The sequence below is a fragment of the Tamandua tetradactyla genome, chromosome 23, assembly GCF_023851605.1.
Source record: "Tamandua tetradactyla isolate mTamTet1 chromosome 23, mTamTet1.pri, whole genome shotgun sequence".
Taxonomy (NCBI): domain Eukaryota; kingdom Metazoa; phylum Chordata; class Mammalia; order Pilosa; family Myrmecophagidae; genus Tamandua; species Tamandua tetradactyla.
The window spans coordinates 40,387,194-40,403,578 of NC_135349.1; the positions used below are offsets into that span (position 1 = coordinate 40,387,194).

General features: G+C 45.0%; 1 non-coding gene across 1 annotated transcript; it reads right to left on the reverse strand.

The window, feature by feature from the left end:
• Positions 1-10,700: 10,700 nt before the first annotated feature.
• Positions 10,701-10,804, reverse strand: LOC143667839 (U6 spliceosomal RNA). Its single transcript, XR_013168151.1, has one exon. It is a non-coding gene; the product is annotated as a U6 spliceosomal RNA (small nuclear RNA).
• Between the last annotated feature and the right edge of the window lie 5,581 nt (positions 10,805-16,385).

The window sequence follows — 16,385 nt, forward strand, 5'->3', positions numbered from 1 at the left end:
GATGTTCAGTAATTTAGCGAGTTTCCTTGTTTTATTGATGGACCAGTGTATTGATTCTTTATAATTATTGTTATTAAAGTCAGCATTTTTAGTGCAGCAGCGCAGCAGTGAGCGTCCTCATGCTGTACCTTTGCGTGCGTGTGAGTGTTTTCCTGGCAGTGGAATGGGCACACGGCTGTTGCAATGATAGAGCTGAAAGGCCACGAGGGAGGTGTTAGTTCTGTCCCTTTCCCTCCCCTCCCCCTTCTTTTCTTTCACAAACAGCTGCTGAGCACCTTGTCCGGCTGGGAGCTGAGGATTTAGAGATCTGCAAACCATGGCCTCACCAGGTGTCCACAATGTATTTGCAAAGGTGAATTCTTTGGCGAGTGAATGCCTGCAGTGTGTGTGGTCCATGGAAGAGGTTAAGTACGTGTACTGTGGGGACAGAAAGAAAGGTGCGCTAGGCTGGGAGAAGGAGAGAAGGCCACTCAGAGGAGGCCTCTGAGAATTAAGTGTCAAAAGCGCTTTCTAGAGGGGAGGGGTAACATGGTGTGCAAATGCCCGGATGTGGGAAACACCTGGCAGTCCCTGCCCCAGTTGGAGGAGAGCCAGGAAAGGGATGGGGCCAGATAACCAGGGGCCCTGTCAATCATTCCAGGGAGCTTGGTCTGATCTTGTGGGACAGGGTTCCTCAGAGTGGGATCTGGGAACCACCTACAGCAGAATCCCTTGGGGGTGGAGGAGATCTTTATTTAAAAATGAAGATTCCCAGGATCCACCCAAGATCTACTGGAGGTTACTCCCTGGAGAGAGCTCCTTTGTATCTGCATGTTTAACCATTCTCCTTGGGCTGTATCTCGATTCACTAAAGTTTGAGAACCCTGCTATTTACAATTATAAATACCAAATTCTCAAACAAATTGTTGGTCACCAGGTATTAAAGTTTATCTATTAATGAGGAAGCCAGATGGAAATGAAAGAACTGGTTCCAAGGACATTTGAAGTACTGGGTTTATATATCAGTCAGGAAAAAAAAAAATGCAAAACTAAGATTGCAAAATTAGATATGAGATAGGTTAATTTTCTACGAGGTAAAAACCAAAAATCACATTTGGTGTTAACTTTGCTCCTGGGCTCTAAAATTACAACTTAGCACACTCTTACAGTACAGAAAAGGGACAATGCTGGAGCAATTGTGGATTGTTAATCAAAATGCTGTACAAAAAAGTTACACTCCCCCAGTGAGTCAGAGGGGAATTAGGCAGGCTAATTAGTAAGTGCTGTAATCCAGGGATCAGTGAGCTTTTGCTGTAAAGAGGCAGATAGTAAGTATTTTAAGTTTTGTGGGACACTCATCTCTGTTGCCACTACTCAACTCAGCTGTTCCCCAAAAGTAGCCATAGCTAGTAGGTAAACAAATGGGTGTGACTGGGTGTCAATCAAACTTTTACAAAAATAGACAGCCAGCTGGATTTGGCCAAAGGCTAAAACCCTGCTAGGATTTAAACTGCAGAGGCTGTCTTCAACCATTGCCTCAGGTGCACTGCTTCAGATATAAGGCCTCAGGTGCACTGCTTCAGGTACACTGCCTTGGGTGCACTGCCTCAGGTGCATTTCCTCAGATACACTTCCTCAGGTACACTGCCTCGGATACAATGCCTCAGGTGCAGTGCGTCAGGTGCACTGCCTCGGACGCACTGCCTCAGGTGCACTGCCTCCGATACACTGCCTTGGGTGCACTGCTTCAGGTGCACTGCCTCGGGTGCAGTGGTTCGGGGGCACTGCCTCAGGTGCACTGCCTCAGGTGCACTGCCTCAGGTGTACTGCCTCAGGTGCATTGCCTCGGGTGCACTGCCTCAGGTACACTGCCTCGGATACAATGCCTCAGGTGCAATGCTTCAGGTGCACTGCCTTGGGCGCACTGCCTCGGGTACACTGCCTCGGGTGCACTGCTTCAGGTGCACTGCCTCGGGTGCACTGCTTCAGGAGCACTGCCTTGGGTACACTGCCTCGGGTGCACTGCTTCAGGTGCACTGCCTTGGGTGCAGTGGTTCAGGTGCACTGCCTCGGGTGCACTGCCTTGGGTACACTCCCTCAGTTGCATTGCCTTGGGTGCACTGCCTCGGGTGCACTGCCTCAGGTGCACTGCCTCAGGTGCATTGCCTCGGGTGCACTGCCTGGGGTGCACTGCCTTAGGTGCATTTCCTCTGATACACTGCCTCGGGTGCACTGCCTCAGTTGCATTGCCTTGGGTGCACTGCCTCGGGTGCACTGCCTCAGGTGCACTGCCTCAGGTGCATTGCCTCGGGTGCACTGCCTCGGGTGCACTGCCTCAGTTGCATTGCCTCGGGTGCACTGCCTCAGGTGCACTGCCTCTGATGCACTGCCTCAGGTACACTTCCTGGGGTGCACTGCCTTAGGTGCATTGCCTTGGGTACACTGGTTAAGAGCACTGCCTCAGCTGCACTTTCTCGGGTATGCTGCCTTGGGCACAGTGCCTCAGTTAGCCAGCTAGTCCTCCTCTTTAGTGCGGACACCAGCCAGAGGTGGGTCCTGAACCTCTGGGGAGTGACCAGGTGAGAGATATTCTAGCCTCAAATGCTACGGATCATTTTTGTTCTGAGAAGCCTGTTTGTCTTTAAACCTCCCGAGGCCAGGGGCCATCATGTCCTGGAACAGTCCTTGAGCCCTTGACTTTGATTCCTCGGTAGCTCTGGAGTTTCCAGTGCCGATTTTCAGGGCACGCACCGGGCCCTCACGGCCACTGGCAAAGTGTCTGTTCTCATCGGAAAATGCCAGACTGTGGGCTCATGGAGGAGTTAGGTTCTCTTTTCAGCTGATGATCTCAAATTACGTGGTGGTGATTTTTGAGTGATTTGGGTCTCATTTACAATCAGGAATTGCAGTCATGGCCCAATCACTGTGTCATCTTGGGCTTGGGGTATCTGCATGGCTAAGAACAGTTGTACCATCTGGAGCTCTGAATCCACCATAACTACAGATCATGGTGGGCTGATCACAGTGCAGGGAAACAAATAAGAAGCAAGGACGCTGGCCACCATCCTAAGTGCTTAAGGAGTCTTATTGTGGTTGTCAGACAGACAGAAGGGGTTTCAAACCCCTACTCTGCCGTTTTCCGCATCTGTAACCTTGAGCAGATTACTTAACCACTCGGACCCTCTGTTTTGTCATCTGTGGGAGGGGAATACTTATAACAACAATAGCACTTCCATCACAGGTGGGTTGTGAAGATTAAACGAGGCTTAGTGCAGGGTGTGTTACCTAATAAATGCAAAGTAAACAGTGGTCATTGCTTCAAGACTTGAGAAAACATGTCAGTTTTCAAAGAATGCCTCTGGGGTTAGTACTTTTCAATCTTACACACTGTGGTGTATTTGTTAATAATTTTTCACTTGCAACCAATAGAAAAAAGGAGCCCAATTGTCCTAAAAGTTATGATGAGATAGATTCTGTCTAGGCTTCCATTCGATCCAGGGCTTGAAAAGGCTGTGCTCAGGCAGTAGATTTTCTCTGTCTGATTCTCAGCTCTGTTTCCTCCACGTTAGCTACTTTCTTCGGTGCACTTTTCCTCACAGATGCACGAAAGCTGTCAGTGGCTCAGGGAGCAGCCGTGTAACAAATTGCCCCAAACATAATGGCTTAAAGCCACATGGAAGGTGAAGGAAGGTGAAAATCTGCTCTCCTGAGAGTTCAAGCGAAGGTGCTAGAACTGAATTCTCACGGTTGGCTCGGCGTGGTAACATGTTCACCATGAACGAAATGAAAGGCAGGGAGAATGGGGTGCTCTGGTGTCTTAGGGCTGGCCTCAAGATTCACCTGCCACAGAGTTGGAGGAAATGCCCCTCAGAAGCAAATCTATTACCTCCCTGATCTAGAGGGCAGACGTCCAGCAGGGATCAAAGTCCAGGCTATGAGAAGGTGCCAGCACACTCTGTGCCTTCTGGAGGCCAGAGGGGAGGATCTGCCCTGCTCGGGGGAGTCACTGGCACAATTCGGGTCCTTACAGTCCCAGACCCCAGCTCCCATTTTCCTGCTGGATCTACTGGGGACCGTTGGCTTGTAGGGGCCATGGCGTTCCTTGGCTCCTTCCCTCCATCTCTAAGCCAGCAATGGCGAGCGGATTCCTTCCCATATTGCTTTTTTCCGACCCAGTCTTCAGCCTCCTCTTCTACATCTAAGGACTTGGGTGATGAGATTGGCCCAGGGAGAGAAGCCAGGGTCGTCTCTCATTTCAAATTCTATCACTTAGTCGCACCTGCCCAGGCTCTTTTGCTACGTAGGATGACCTATTCCCAAGTTCTGGGTAAAAACTGAGTTCAGTTTCCCAAGAAGGGAAAGGTGTACAGTTCTAGGTATAGATTAAACGTCTTCTGTCTCGCAGGCACTGTGGGTATAGTGGTGACTGAAATCTTTTCCCTGATCCTGTAGAATACACTGTTTATTGAGAAAGCAGACCAGGAAAAGAGAAAAGTTGCCAAGCTACAGGGTAAGTTCTATTAAAAAGACAGGCATGAAGTGCTATTGGGACCCCAGGGTGCTGAGAAGTGTGATCAGGGGAGGCGTCCCAGAAGTGGGGACACCTGACCTGAATCCAAAGGCCAAGCAGGACTGTGGTAGTTAGATTCAGGTGTCAACTTGGCCAGGTGAAGGCACCTAGTTCTGTTGCTGTGGACATGAGCCAATGGTACATGAACCTCATCTGTTGCTCATTCCATCTGCAGTCAGCTAGGAGGCGTGCCTGCTGCAATGAAGGATGTTTGACTTAATTGGCTGGTGCTTAAATGAGAGAGCGCAACGTAGCACAGCCTAAGCAGCTTAGCACACCTCATCTCAGCACTCGCAGCTCAGCCCAGGCCTTTGGAGATGCAGAAAGAAGTCACCCCGGGGAAAGTTGTTGGAACCCAGAGGCCTGGAGAGAAGGCCAGCAGAGATCGCCCTGTGCCTTCCCAGGTAAGAAAGAACCTCAGTGGAAAGTTAGCTGCCTTTCCTCTGAAGAACTAATAAAATAAATCCCCTTTTATTAAAAGCCAATCCGTCTCTGGTGTGTTGCATTCCGGCATCTAGCAAACTAGAACAAGGACAAAGGTGGAAGAAATATTTCAGGCAGAGAGAATGGCTTAAGTCACAAAGTCACAAAGGAACCAGTTTCTGAAGGACATTTTCCAGCAGCAGTTATTTATTTGGCATCTACCACGTGCCAGTGGGTGAGCTATGCAGAGTGCGCACTGCATTGAAGGAGACAGAAAAGGGTGCTGAACTCGTGGAGGTTATTGTATTAGTTATCTACAGCTGTGTAACAAATTGCCCCAAACATAATGGCTTAAAGCCACAACGGACATTTGTTATCTCAGGCAGTTTCTGAGGGTCAGGAATTCAGGAGTGGCTTAGCTGAGCAGCTCTGGCTCATCACTTCTCATGAGGTTGAAGCCAGGATCTGATGCTGGGCCGCTGGTATCTGAAGGTTTGACTGGGGCTGGAGAAGCTGCTTCCAAGATGGCTTCCTGACGGCTATTGATGGGAGATCTCAGTTCCTTGCCATGTGGGCATTTCCATAGGGTCACTTGAATGACCTCACAACGTGATAAATGACTTTTCCCTGAGTGATCCAAGAGAGAACAAGGAAGAAGCCACAATGCCCTGTAGACTTGGAAGGCACACACTGTCATTTCCACTGCATCCTGTGGGGTTCACAGCCAAGTTCAGTGTGGGAGGGAACTACACCAGGGGGACGAATACCAAGAGGTGAGGGGCACTAGGAGTCATCGTGGACGTGGCCACCACACTTACCTTCTGCCAGAGAAGCTGGGTGTGGCAGGGGCAGAGCACATGTGGGGATATATATGGCAAGAACTGAGGATGGAAAGGCAGTTTGGGACTAGGGTTGTGAGAGGCTACATAAGCCACGTGTTCGAGTCTTAGCAAGGAAACAACAAAAGTTATTAACACAAGAGGATGTCACAATCAGTTTGCATTTTAGGATGCCTGTTCTGCTGGCAGTATCTCCAGAAGATGGAGAGAGAGGCAAGGCCCTGGAGGCAGGGAGACCTGTTTGGGGACTATTTGTCTAATGGGGATTAATATCTCATGGAGAGAGAGTAAGACAGGAGACAGATAGGTTGTTGTAACAAAGAGACCCCAGGACAAGGTGACTTAAACACTTAGATGTTTCTTTCTCTCTCATGTAACAGGCCACGTTGGAAGCTTAGGGCTGGGATTATGGCATGAAGGATTTGGGGGCCCAGGTGACTCCCATCTTCTTCTTTTGCATCCTCAGGACACACTTCCAAAAAAATGGCTGCACCAGCTCCTGCCAGCACGTCTACATTCCAGCCAGAGACAAGAGGAATGGCACGCGTTACTTCTTCCATTTCCTGGGTGAGAACAGTCACACGGCCTCACTAGGAGCAGAGGATGCTGAGAAAGGTAGTTTTATTTTGGAGGGCCATGAACCCAGTTGATAGTCAGGAGGGAAGATGGTGAGGCTGGCTGTTAGGGACAATTTGTCCTCTCTGTGTGGCAGTGATGATGGAGAACATGAAGAGATGCCAGAATCCAGTGCTCTTTCTGCCGGGAGATATACGAGGACTTGGTGATTGAACAGGTGAGGGGCAAGACGCAAAGGGAAGCGTCTCAGAGGACAATGAGGTGTTTGAATTGTTATAGTCTGAGGAGCCGCCTTCTCCCTGGGGAATTTGAACTCATCACCCCCGTCAGTCACTGACATTTGCCTCCCTTCCCCAGCCACCGTGAACCCCGCCTCTGACGAGCCTCTCTTTTCCCCAGCTCCTTCAGCTGCTCTCCACCCCCAAATGCACTGCCAGCTGCTATTTACTTAGGAGCTGAAAACTAATTTTAGTGTTAGCTTCAGCAAAAGCTCATCTTGAAGCAAATCTGCTGCTGCTGCTATTGCTGAATGCAAAGGGCTTCGGGGCCAAACAGAAATGTCTTTGGACTTCTCCACTCTATGAGGCTATCCATGCCATAGCACAGCTCCACTATGGAGTTTTAAAAAGAACGATTCCCCCCATCCTCCCCCCCCCGAATTGTGAAAGTACCATGTTCTTCCTACGTGCTTTTTCCTCCACCTGGAAGACTTGTGCTTCAAGTCTATGCTTGAACGTTCCCTTCTCAGTGACAAGTGTCCACCCTATAGAAATAAACAAACCGGCATCCCTCTGTCATCACCCCCACCGCGCCCCATCGTTTCCCTCTCCTTTGCTACTTGATTTTTCTTCATAGCACTTAGCACCATCTCACGAATATGTTCCCTTGTGAACTGGTTTATTCCCCTTTAAGATGACAAGCTCCATGGGGACCGCAACTGTGTTTCAGTCACTGTGGTAGCCTCAGTACCTAGAACAGGAATGCCTTGACGTCTACTGGCCAAGGCTGGCAGAGGCCAAAGGTGTGGGCAATGGGTTTTCTCAAACAAGCGGCAGGTGACCACGCGCATCAGAACGAACTTTCTGGAAAACAGGTTGGCATGCCTGTCTTCCTGTATGTTTAACCTAAGGATCTAATCCGCGACAGAGACAAATATTTAGAACAGGGGTCGGCAAACCTTTTCAGTAAAGAGCCCGAGTGTAAATATTTGTGGCTTTGCAGGCAGTACGTCTTCTGTCGCGGTCACTCAGCTTTGCCATGGTGATGAGAAAGCAGCCAGAGATGACAAGTACCAGGCTTAGGGATACAGCGTGCTAGAAAAGTTTCCAAGCTATGTTTTTTGGAGCTCACTTTGTAGCAGAGCCCAAATGTTCCAGAGGCTGCTGGAGTCATGCTTACAGTTTCCATCCTTTTGTACCTTATGCCGTATATACGATGTGACAATTTGCTACGGTGAGGTTTGAGTACTCTGGTGTGGGCCTCCAGGTAAGGGACTGTGCTTTGGCAGATCTGGTCTTTTTCCCTTTGCTTTCTCTTTCCCTCACCTCTTCCCCCAAATAAAGCCCCATTCTCTGCCTTGCACTCTCTCTGCTTCTCCTGATCTCTCTCTCTCTCCCTTACAATAATCCTGAACTTTCTCCCGTTATAACTGCTCAATCAACCTGATAATTTACACTAATCCGTGGCAATCTGACATCTTTGCTTTACTCAGATTTTTTTTCTCTGGGTGCATTTAAACTGTAATTCAACTTTCAAGGTTCTCTGAACACCTAACTCATCTCAAACCGGTCTACTGTGTCTACACTTGTCTGTACATCAAAATATCTTACAGGGCACTGGTTGAAAATGCAGATTCCTCGGGCCCCACCCCAGGCCTATGGAGTGGGGTTTTGGCAAATGTTATTTTTAAATGCAGTTTTATTGAGATATGTTCACATACCTTATAATCACCGAAAGCGTACAATTAATGGTTCACCTATCATCATATACTTGTGTATCTATTACCATAATAAATTTTTGAACATTTTCAGTACTCCAAAAAGAAAAAGAAAAAGAAAAATAACACCCAAAACATCCCGTGCTCCATTACCTCTATTATTTATTTATTTTTGCCTTTATTTTCTTACTGATCTGCCAATACACTAGATAAAGGGAGTGTCAGTCACAAGGTTTTCATAATCACAGGCACACACCGTAAAAGCTGTATAGTTTTACAATCTTCAAGAATCAAGGCCATTGGATTACAAGTGAACAGTTTCAAGTATTCCATTCTAGCTATTCTAAATGCACTAAAAAAATAAATGCACTAAAAAATAAAAAAGGGATATCTATATAAAGCATAAGAGTAACCTCCAGAATGATGTCTCAACACTATTTGAAATCTTTTAGCCACTGAACTTTATTGCGTTTCATTTCTCTCCCCACTTTTGGTCAAGAAGGTTTTCTCCATCCCAAGATGCGAGGTCCAGGCTCATCCCTTGGAGTCATGTCCCACGTTGCCAGGGAAATTTTCACCCCTGGGAGTCTCATCTCATGCAGTGGGGAGGGCAGTGAATTTACTTGCAGAGTTGGCTTAGAGAAAGAGGCCACATGTGAGCAACAAAAGAGGTTCTCTTAGGCATCATTATAAGTAGGCTTAGCTTCTCCTTTGCAGTAGTAAGTTTCATAAAGATAAGTCCCAAGATTGAGGGCTCAGCCTATTGAATTGGTTGTCCCCAATGTTTATGAGAATATTAGAAATTCCCCGGATAGGGAAGTTTAATATTTTGACATTTTCTCCCAGTCCTGCTAGGGGACTTTGCTAATACTTTGTAATTTTCTGTCCAGATTACCCTTGGATGTTTTGAGGTAGTACACTGACCTATACAAACCAACAAGATCTCACTTCCTATTTAAGGTTTCATGTAATATGGTGTTCAAATAAACTGACCACAACAGGTTAAATTAGATAGTGTGCTCTGGAAAATACAAACTTTGCACCAAATAAACATCTCTTCCTTTGATCTTACACAGAAGTTGAAGTTTTAAAACACAGTCAATATCATCCTTTACCGTTTATTCTGATCTACCTTAGCCTTATGTAGACCAGCCTTATTCACATCTCTAATTGAAATCTGATCGCATTTCCAGCTTTTTAAACAGTTGCCGAATGGGGCAATGCTTACTTTCAAGCTCGGAGCCTCCAGTGTCACACAGATACCCAAAGTTCCAGGGAGCAGCCAGGGTTACACAAAGAGCTCAGCATCTCAGCATTTAGAAATAACAGTTCCAATACCAGAATAGATGTGGCTGCTGCAACAGCTTACAGTCTAAGAACCCTTACAATAAGCCTTCCCTCAATAGCTTATGTGCACGAATTCAATTTTCAGAGTTTGCACATCATTGTCCGTATTAGTGAAGTGTTATAATAGTTCTCTTTTTGTTTTTGGCTTATTTCGCAAATATTATTTTAACACAATTCTCCCCAGGGGACCTGATGAACCACTGGTTGGAGAAACCCTTATCATAGTTGAACTTTTTTTCTTTATTAGAAAAGTTGTGGGCTTACAGAAAAGTTGTGCATAAAATACAGGGTCCCCGTGCACCACCTCACAGCCAGCACCTCGCACTGCTGTGGAGCATTTGTTACTATGGGGGATAGCACATTTTTATAATTGTACTATTGATTACATTCCAGGTTTTACTTAGGGCTCACTGTTTGTGGGGTTTGTATAATGGAGTTTGTGTCGCTCCACTGATTACAGTTTTTTTGGGTTCTATTAACATATGTGCAATAGAACATTTCCCCTTTTAATCATATTCAGATGTACATTTCAGGGCTGCTAATTGTGTTCACAATGCTGTGCTCCCATCACCACCACCCTTTGCCAGAACATTTCCATCATTCCAAATGGAAGCTCTGTCCATTTTAAGCCTTAACACCCTATTCCCTATCCCCACCCTGACAACCCATACTCTAGATTTCAACTTTATGAGTTTCCTTATCCCAAATGTCTCAAATGAGTGAAATCATGCAACATTTGTCCTTTTTTGTGTATGTTTTATTTCACTCAACATGATGTCTTCGAGGTTCATCCAGGATTTCATTCCTTTTATAGGCTGCCGAATAATATTCCATTGTATGTATATATCACATTTTTTAAAAATTAAAAAAAAAATTTTAAACATAACATACCAACACGAACATTCTTACCATATGATCATCCCATTCTTGGTATATAATCAATAACTCACAATATCATCACGTAGTTGTTAGATATCACATTTTATTCATCCATTCCTACATCAATTGATGGATATTCCAGCTTTAAGCAAAAAAAAAGGACAGCTCCATGAATTTGCTTATCATCATTGCACAGGAGCTGTGCTAATCTCTGTATCTTTCCAATCTTAGTATGTGGGTGGCCGGAGTGAGCACTGTTGGATTTATTGCCTTTTTAATTTTACATTGAGTATATGTGGATGTATGTCTGCCACCTCTACCAGATCCCGAGCCTTATGTCATAAGGCTGTGCCCGACACGTATGAAAGGTTCAACGTGTATTTAGTGAATGAAATGAATGAATGAATGCCTAACACAGGAGGTGGTGGTGCAGTTCCCCTGGCATCCAGCAGGTGGTGCAATAGGCTAGGCCACAGTCAAGCACTAACCCTGCTTACCCTTTCTCCCTAAGATTCAGATCCTGGGCAGGTTTATATTTTTCAAAATTGTCTTTATGCAACAACTTCTGTTTAAGGATCATGTGCGGTTTGAAACTGTTATGTACCCATGAAAAGCCCTGTTCTTTTAATCCAGTCTTGTGGAGGCAGATCTGTTGTGGGTGGGACTTGTGGATTAGGTCGTTTCCATGGAGATGTGACCCACCCAATTGTGGGTGGGACCTTTTGATTAGGTTGTTTCTATGGAGATATGGCCTCGCCCATTTAAGGTGGGACTTTATCCACTTACTGGAGTCCTTTAAGAAAGCTGATAGAGAGCAGAGGGATGACAGACATTTGAAGATACAGAAGGAAATGCCCCAGGAGATGCCAGAAGCTGGGAGAGGAAGGCAGACATCACCATATGCCTTCCCACATGACAGAAACCCCGGACACAATTAGCCTTCCTTGAGTGAAGGTATCCTCTTGTTGATGCCTTAATTTGAACATTTTCAGGGCCTCAGAATTGTAACTTTTAACTTAATAAATCCCCTTTATAAAAGCCAATCCATTTTTGGTATATTGCATTCAGACAGATTTAGCCAACCAAAACATACATTGAAACAAACATCGAATAACAAATAAACAAATAACAGTCACTGTGATAGCCTCAGTACCTAGAACAGGTGGAATGCCTTGACGTCTATTGGCCAAGGCTGGTCAATGGCTAGCAATATCATCATATAGCTGTGCATTTGTCACAGTCAACTTTATTGTGTGAAAAATAACATACACAAAAAAGCAATAAATTTCAAAGCATATTGCAACAACTAGTTGTAGAACAGATTTCACAGTTTGGTATGGGTTACAATTCCACAACTTTAGGTTTTTATTTCTAGCTGCTCTAAGATGACTGGAGACTAAAAGAAATATCAATACAATGATTAAGCAATCATACTCATTTGTTAAACCCTACCTTCTCTGTATAACTTCACCATCACCTTTGATCTTTCTCCCACTCTTTAGGGGTATTTGGACCATGCCTATTTTACCTTTTTCATGCTGGAAGGGGCTGTCAATAATATGCGGTAGGGAGACGGAACTAGCTGATGTTATGGAGAGGCTGGTCCCTCTGAATGTCAGGACTTGTCTGGTCCAGGGAAGCCACCTGAAGGTGGTAGGTTTCTGGAAAGCTACCCTAGTGCATGGAACCTTTGTAAATCTTATCTATTGCCCCAGGTGTTCTTTAGGATTGGCAGGAATGGTTTTGGTTGGGGGTTGGCAAACCATGATACGTAGCAATGTCTAACTGAAGCTTGCATAAGAGTGACCTCCAGAGTAGCCTCTCAACTGTATTTGAACTCTCTCAGCCACTGATACCTTATTTGTTACACTTCTTTCCCCCCTTTTTGTCAGGATGACATTGTTGATCCCATGGTGCCAGGGACAGACTCATCCCTGGGAGTCATCTCCCACGCCGCCAGGGAGACTTTCATCCCTGGATGTCATGTCCCACATAGTGGGGAGGGCAATGATTTCACTTCCAGAATTGGGCATAGAGAGAGTGAGACCACATCTGAGCAACAACAGAGGTCCTCCAGAAGTAACTCTTAGGTATGCCTGTAGGTAGTCTAAGCTTCTCTGCCACCTATATAAGCTTCACAAGAGTAAGCCTCATGATCGAGGGCATGGCCTATTGATTTGGGTGTTCCTAAAGTTTGACACAGTATCAGGGGATTCCCCATTGGTAAAGTTTAATAGTTTCATATTTTTTCTCCCTTCTCTCAAGGGATTTTGCCAATACTTTTGATTATCTGCTTAATATGCTCTAGGATATATCCAGGCATCACATTAAACTGTACAGAATTAAAGGCCCTCATTTCTTATTCTGGCTGCCTGTGTTTGGATTGTTTAAATGATCTATCCAAACAGGTTGCATTAGATTATGTGCTACAGAAAATTTAGGTTCTGGACAAAATAAATCTTTCTTTCTTTGGTCTCGAAGAGTAAGTGAGGTTCTAAGAGACAAACAATGTCTTCTTTACCCCTGTATTCTGAATTACCTTCATCCTGATCTGATCAGTTTCATTCTTATCTCTAAATATCAGGTTATACATGTATACAAAAGCCTTTTAAAATCCAGAAATAGCAATTACTGCTCTGGATTAAATTGACTGCTATAAGAGCTTACAATCTCGGCTCCTGTTTTCTTATAAGTATTTTCTAACTGAAACTATAAAATATTTGCTCTTTTGTTTCTGGCTTATTTTGCCTCACCAGATGTCCCACAGGTTCCTTCACAATGTTGCATGCCTCACAACTTCGTTCCTTTTTGTAGCAGCACAATATCCGATCATATGAATACATCATCATTTGCCAATCTACTTCTCAGTCAGTGCAGCCTTCAGCCACCTCCATTCATTGGGCATCGTGTAATATCCAAAGTCAACAGTCCATCAACACTCTCAATTTTAGATAATTTAATTTTTCCTCTTAGGGATTTTTAAAAACAGTTCTCTCTGTGTGTTTAAATATTTATTCTTGTATCATATATGCACCTAAATTTTCCCTGTTTAACCACATCCAAATCAAATATCTAATTTAGTGGTGCTAATCATGTTCACAGTTTTGTGCTCCCATCACCAACACCTATTACCAAAATTAGGGATCCTTTTAAAACTCATTTAAAAATGCAAACCTTAAATTAATTTCCCTAGAAGAGAAATGCTTTCCTTTCTTCCAAAAACCTCATCTATTACCTATTTTGAAAGAGTACTTGGTATTTGAATTGTGCATATTTAAAAATAAACATATGTTGGTACACAGCCTGCATCCTCATGGGTTTTGGTTCTTCCTTCTGTAAAATGGATTCAGAAAAGCTGGTTTCCAAAGTCCCTTTCTGGGCACTAGGGGGGCTTCTGTAAAATTTGAGTCTTGATTTTGTGCTGATTATACTGGTGTGTTCAGTTGATAATAACCTTCAATAAAGCTTGATAATAGGTGTACTTTTCTGGGTATGTTGATTCTTTAAAAAGGTTTTTAAAAATAATTCTTTTGCCACTGGAACAAATGATCACAAACGTAATGTCTTAAACCAACATGAGTCTATTACCTCCCCGTTCTGGAGGGCAGAAGTCCAGCAGGGACTAAATTCCAGGCTAAGAGCAGGTGTCAGCATGTTGCTTGCCTTCTGCAGCCAGAGGGGAGGATCTGCCCTGCTCTGGGAAGTTACAGGCACAATTTGGGTCCTTGTGGTCACAGGACCCCAGCCCTCATTTTCCTGCTGGATCTGCTGGGGACTGTTGGCTTGTAGGGGCCACGGCGTTCCTTGGCTCCTTCCCTCCATCTCTAAGCCAGCAATAGCAAGTGAATTCCTTCCCACATTGCTTCTTTCTGACCCACTCTTTGGCCTCCCTCTTCTACTTCTAAGGACTTGGGTGATGAGATTGGACCCAGGGAGAGAATCCAGGCTAATCTCTCATCTCAAAATTCATCACTTAGTCACACCTGCTGTGCTGGTTTGAAATGATGTATGGACCCTAGAAAAGCCATGTTTTAATCCTAATCCCATTTTGTAGAGGCAGCTGTTTCTTCTAATCCCTATTTAATACTGTATGTTTGAAACTGTTATTAGATCATCTTCCTGGAGATGTGATTTAACCAAGAGTGGTTATTAAACTGGATTAGGTGACGACATGTCTCCACCCATTCCGGTGAGTCTTGATTAGTTTCTGAAGTCCTATAAAAGAGGAAACATTTTGGAGAATGAAAGATTCAGAGAGAGCAGAACAGAATGGCATAGCCACGAGAAGCAGAGTCCACCAGCCAGCCACCTTCAGTGATGAAGAAGGAAAATGCCTCCTGGGGAGCTTCATGAAACAGGAAGCCAGGAGAGAATGCTAGCAGATGACACCATATTCACTACATGCTTTTCCAGCCGAGAGAGAAGCCCTGACTGTGTTCGCCATGTGCCTTCTCACTTGAGAGAGAAACCTGAACTTCATCGGCCTCCTTGAACCAAGGTATCTTTCCCTAGATACCTTAGGTTGGACATTTCTATAGACTTGTTTTAATTGGGACATTTTCTCAGCCTTAGAACTGTGAACTATCAACGTATTACATTCCCCTTTTTAAAAGCCATTCTGTTTCTGGTATATTGCATCCCGGCATCTAGCAAACTAGAACACCTGCCAAGGCTCTTTTGCCGTGGAAGGTGACACATCTCCAAGTTCTGGGGACATCTTTGGGGTGAGCATTGTTCTGCCAACCTCAGGCCCCTTCTGGCCCCCACCTGTTTGCTCTAATTTATCTCCACACAATGGCAGAAGAGATGATGGCAGTGTGTCAAGGGAAGCCAATATTAATTTCAATATTAACAAAACAGCTCACATGAGTTGAGTGCTTATTGTGCATCACAGTCAGTTTTAAGTATCTCATATAATTCTTCTAGAGGATATAAACAAGGAAGCAGAAGCTTAGAGTGACTGATTAAACTGATCATGCCACACAGCTGTTAATAGTGGATTTGTAGTGAGGGACTTGTGTTTATACAGTCTGTATGCTTAATCAGTGAGCTGTCCATAATAAATTCAATAATATTGTTGACAAAATATTGATCGAAAGTGGATTCCACTTGTACATTTAAAGTATCAATAGGGCGGGCCACGGTGGCTCAGCAGGCAAGAATGCTTGCCTGCCATGCCAGAGGACCCGGGTTTGATTTCCGGTGCCTACCCATGTAAAAAAAATAAATAAATAAAAATAAAGTATCAATAAGCAGTGGGTTCAAGAAGCTGGGTAATTAGACATTATACTTCCTTTATTTTATAATCCAGGATATTGGACCTCAAAGGGTGACTTGACCAAGGTGAAAAAACTGAGCTGAAAACCAGCATCTTAGTCTCTTCAGGCTGGAAGGGTCTGGAAATAGTAATCTCTCCCATCTCTCTGCTTTTGGCTAGGACCCGATTTAGACCAACTTGCAGAGAAACGCCAGTCTGGGGAGTATGTGGTGGCGATGAGTATGTGTTTGTCAACTTGGCTTTCTCAGTCCTCATGCAAAGAAATGCTCTGTCCATTCTTGCTTGAACTCAGAACGCCAAGCTGGGGCAGCCATGTGCCCTCCTGTAGCCTGAGCCTGCCTCCCTCCTCCGCCCCCCACCACGTCCAGTCCCCATGTAACTCCGGAGTAAATCCTGATTGCCCTAAACCCTTCACGGTGGGGTGTGGGCTTGGCCATGGGCATCGGGCTCTATTCTGGCCAAAGGGATGTGAGGTGCTTCTGAGAAAGGTTCTTCACCCCTGAAATAGAGAAACTCTAAAAAGAAACGTCCCCTGTTCTTCTCCCTGGGATGTTGTCC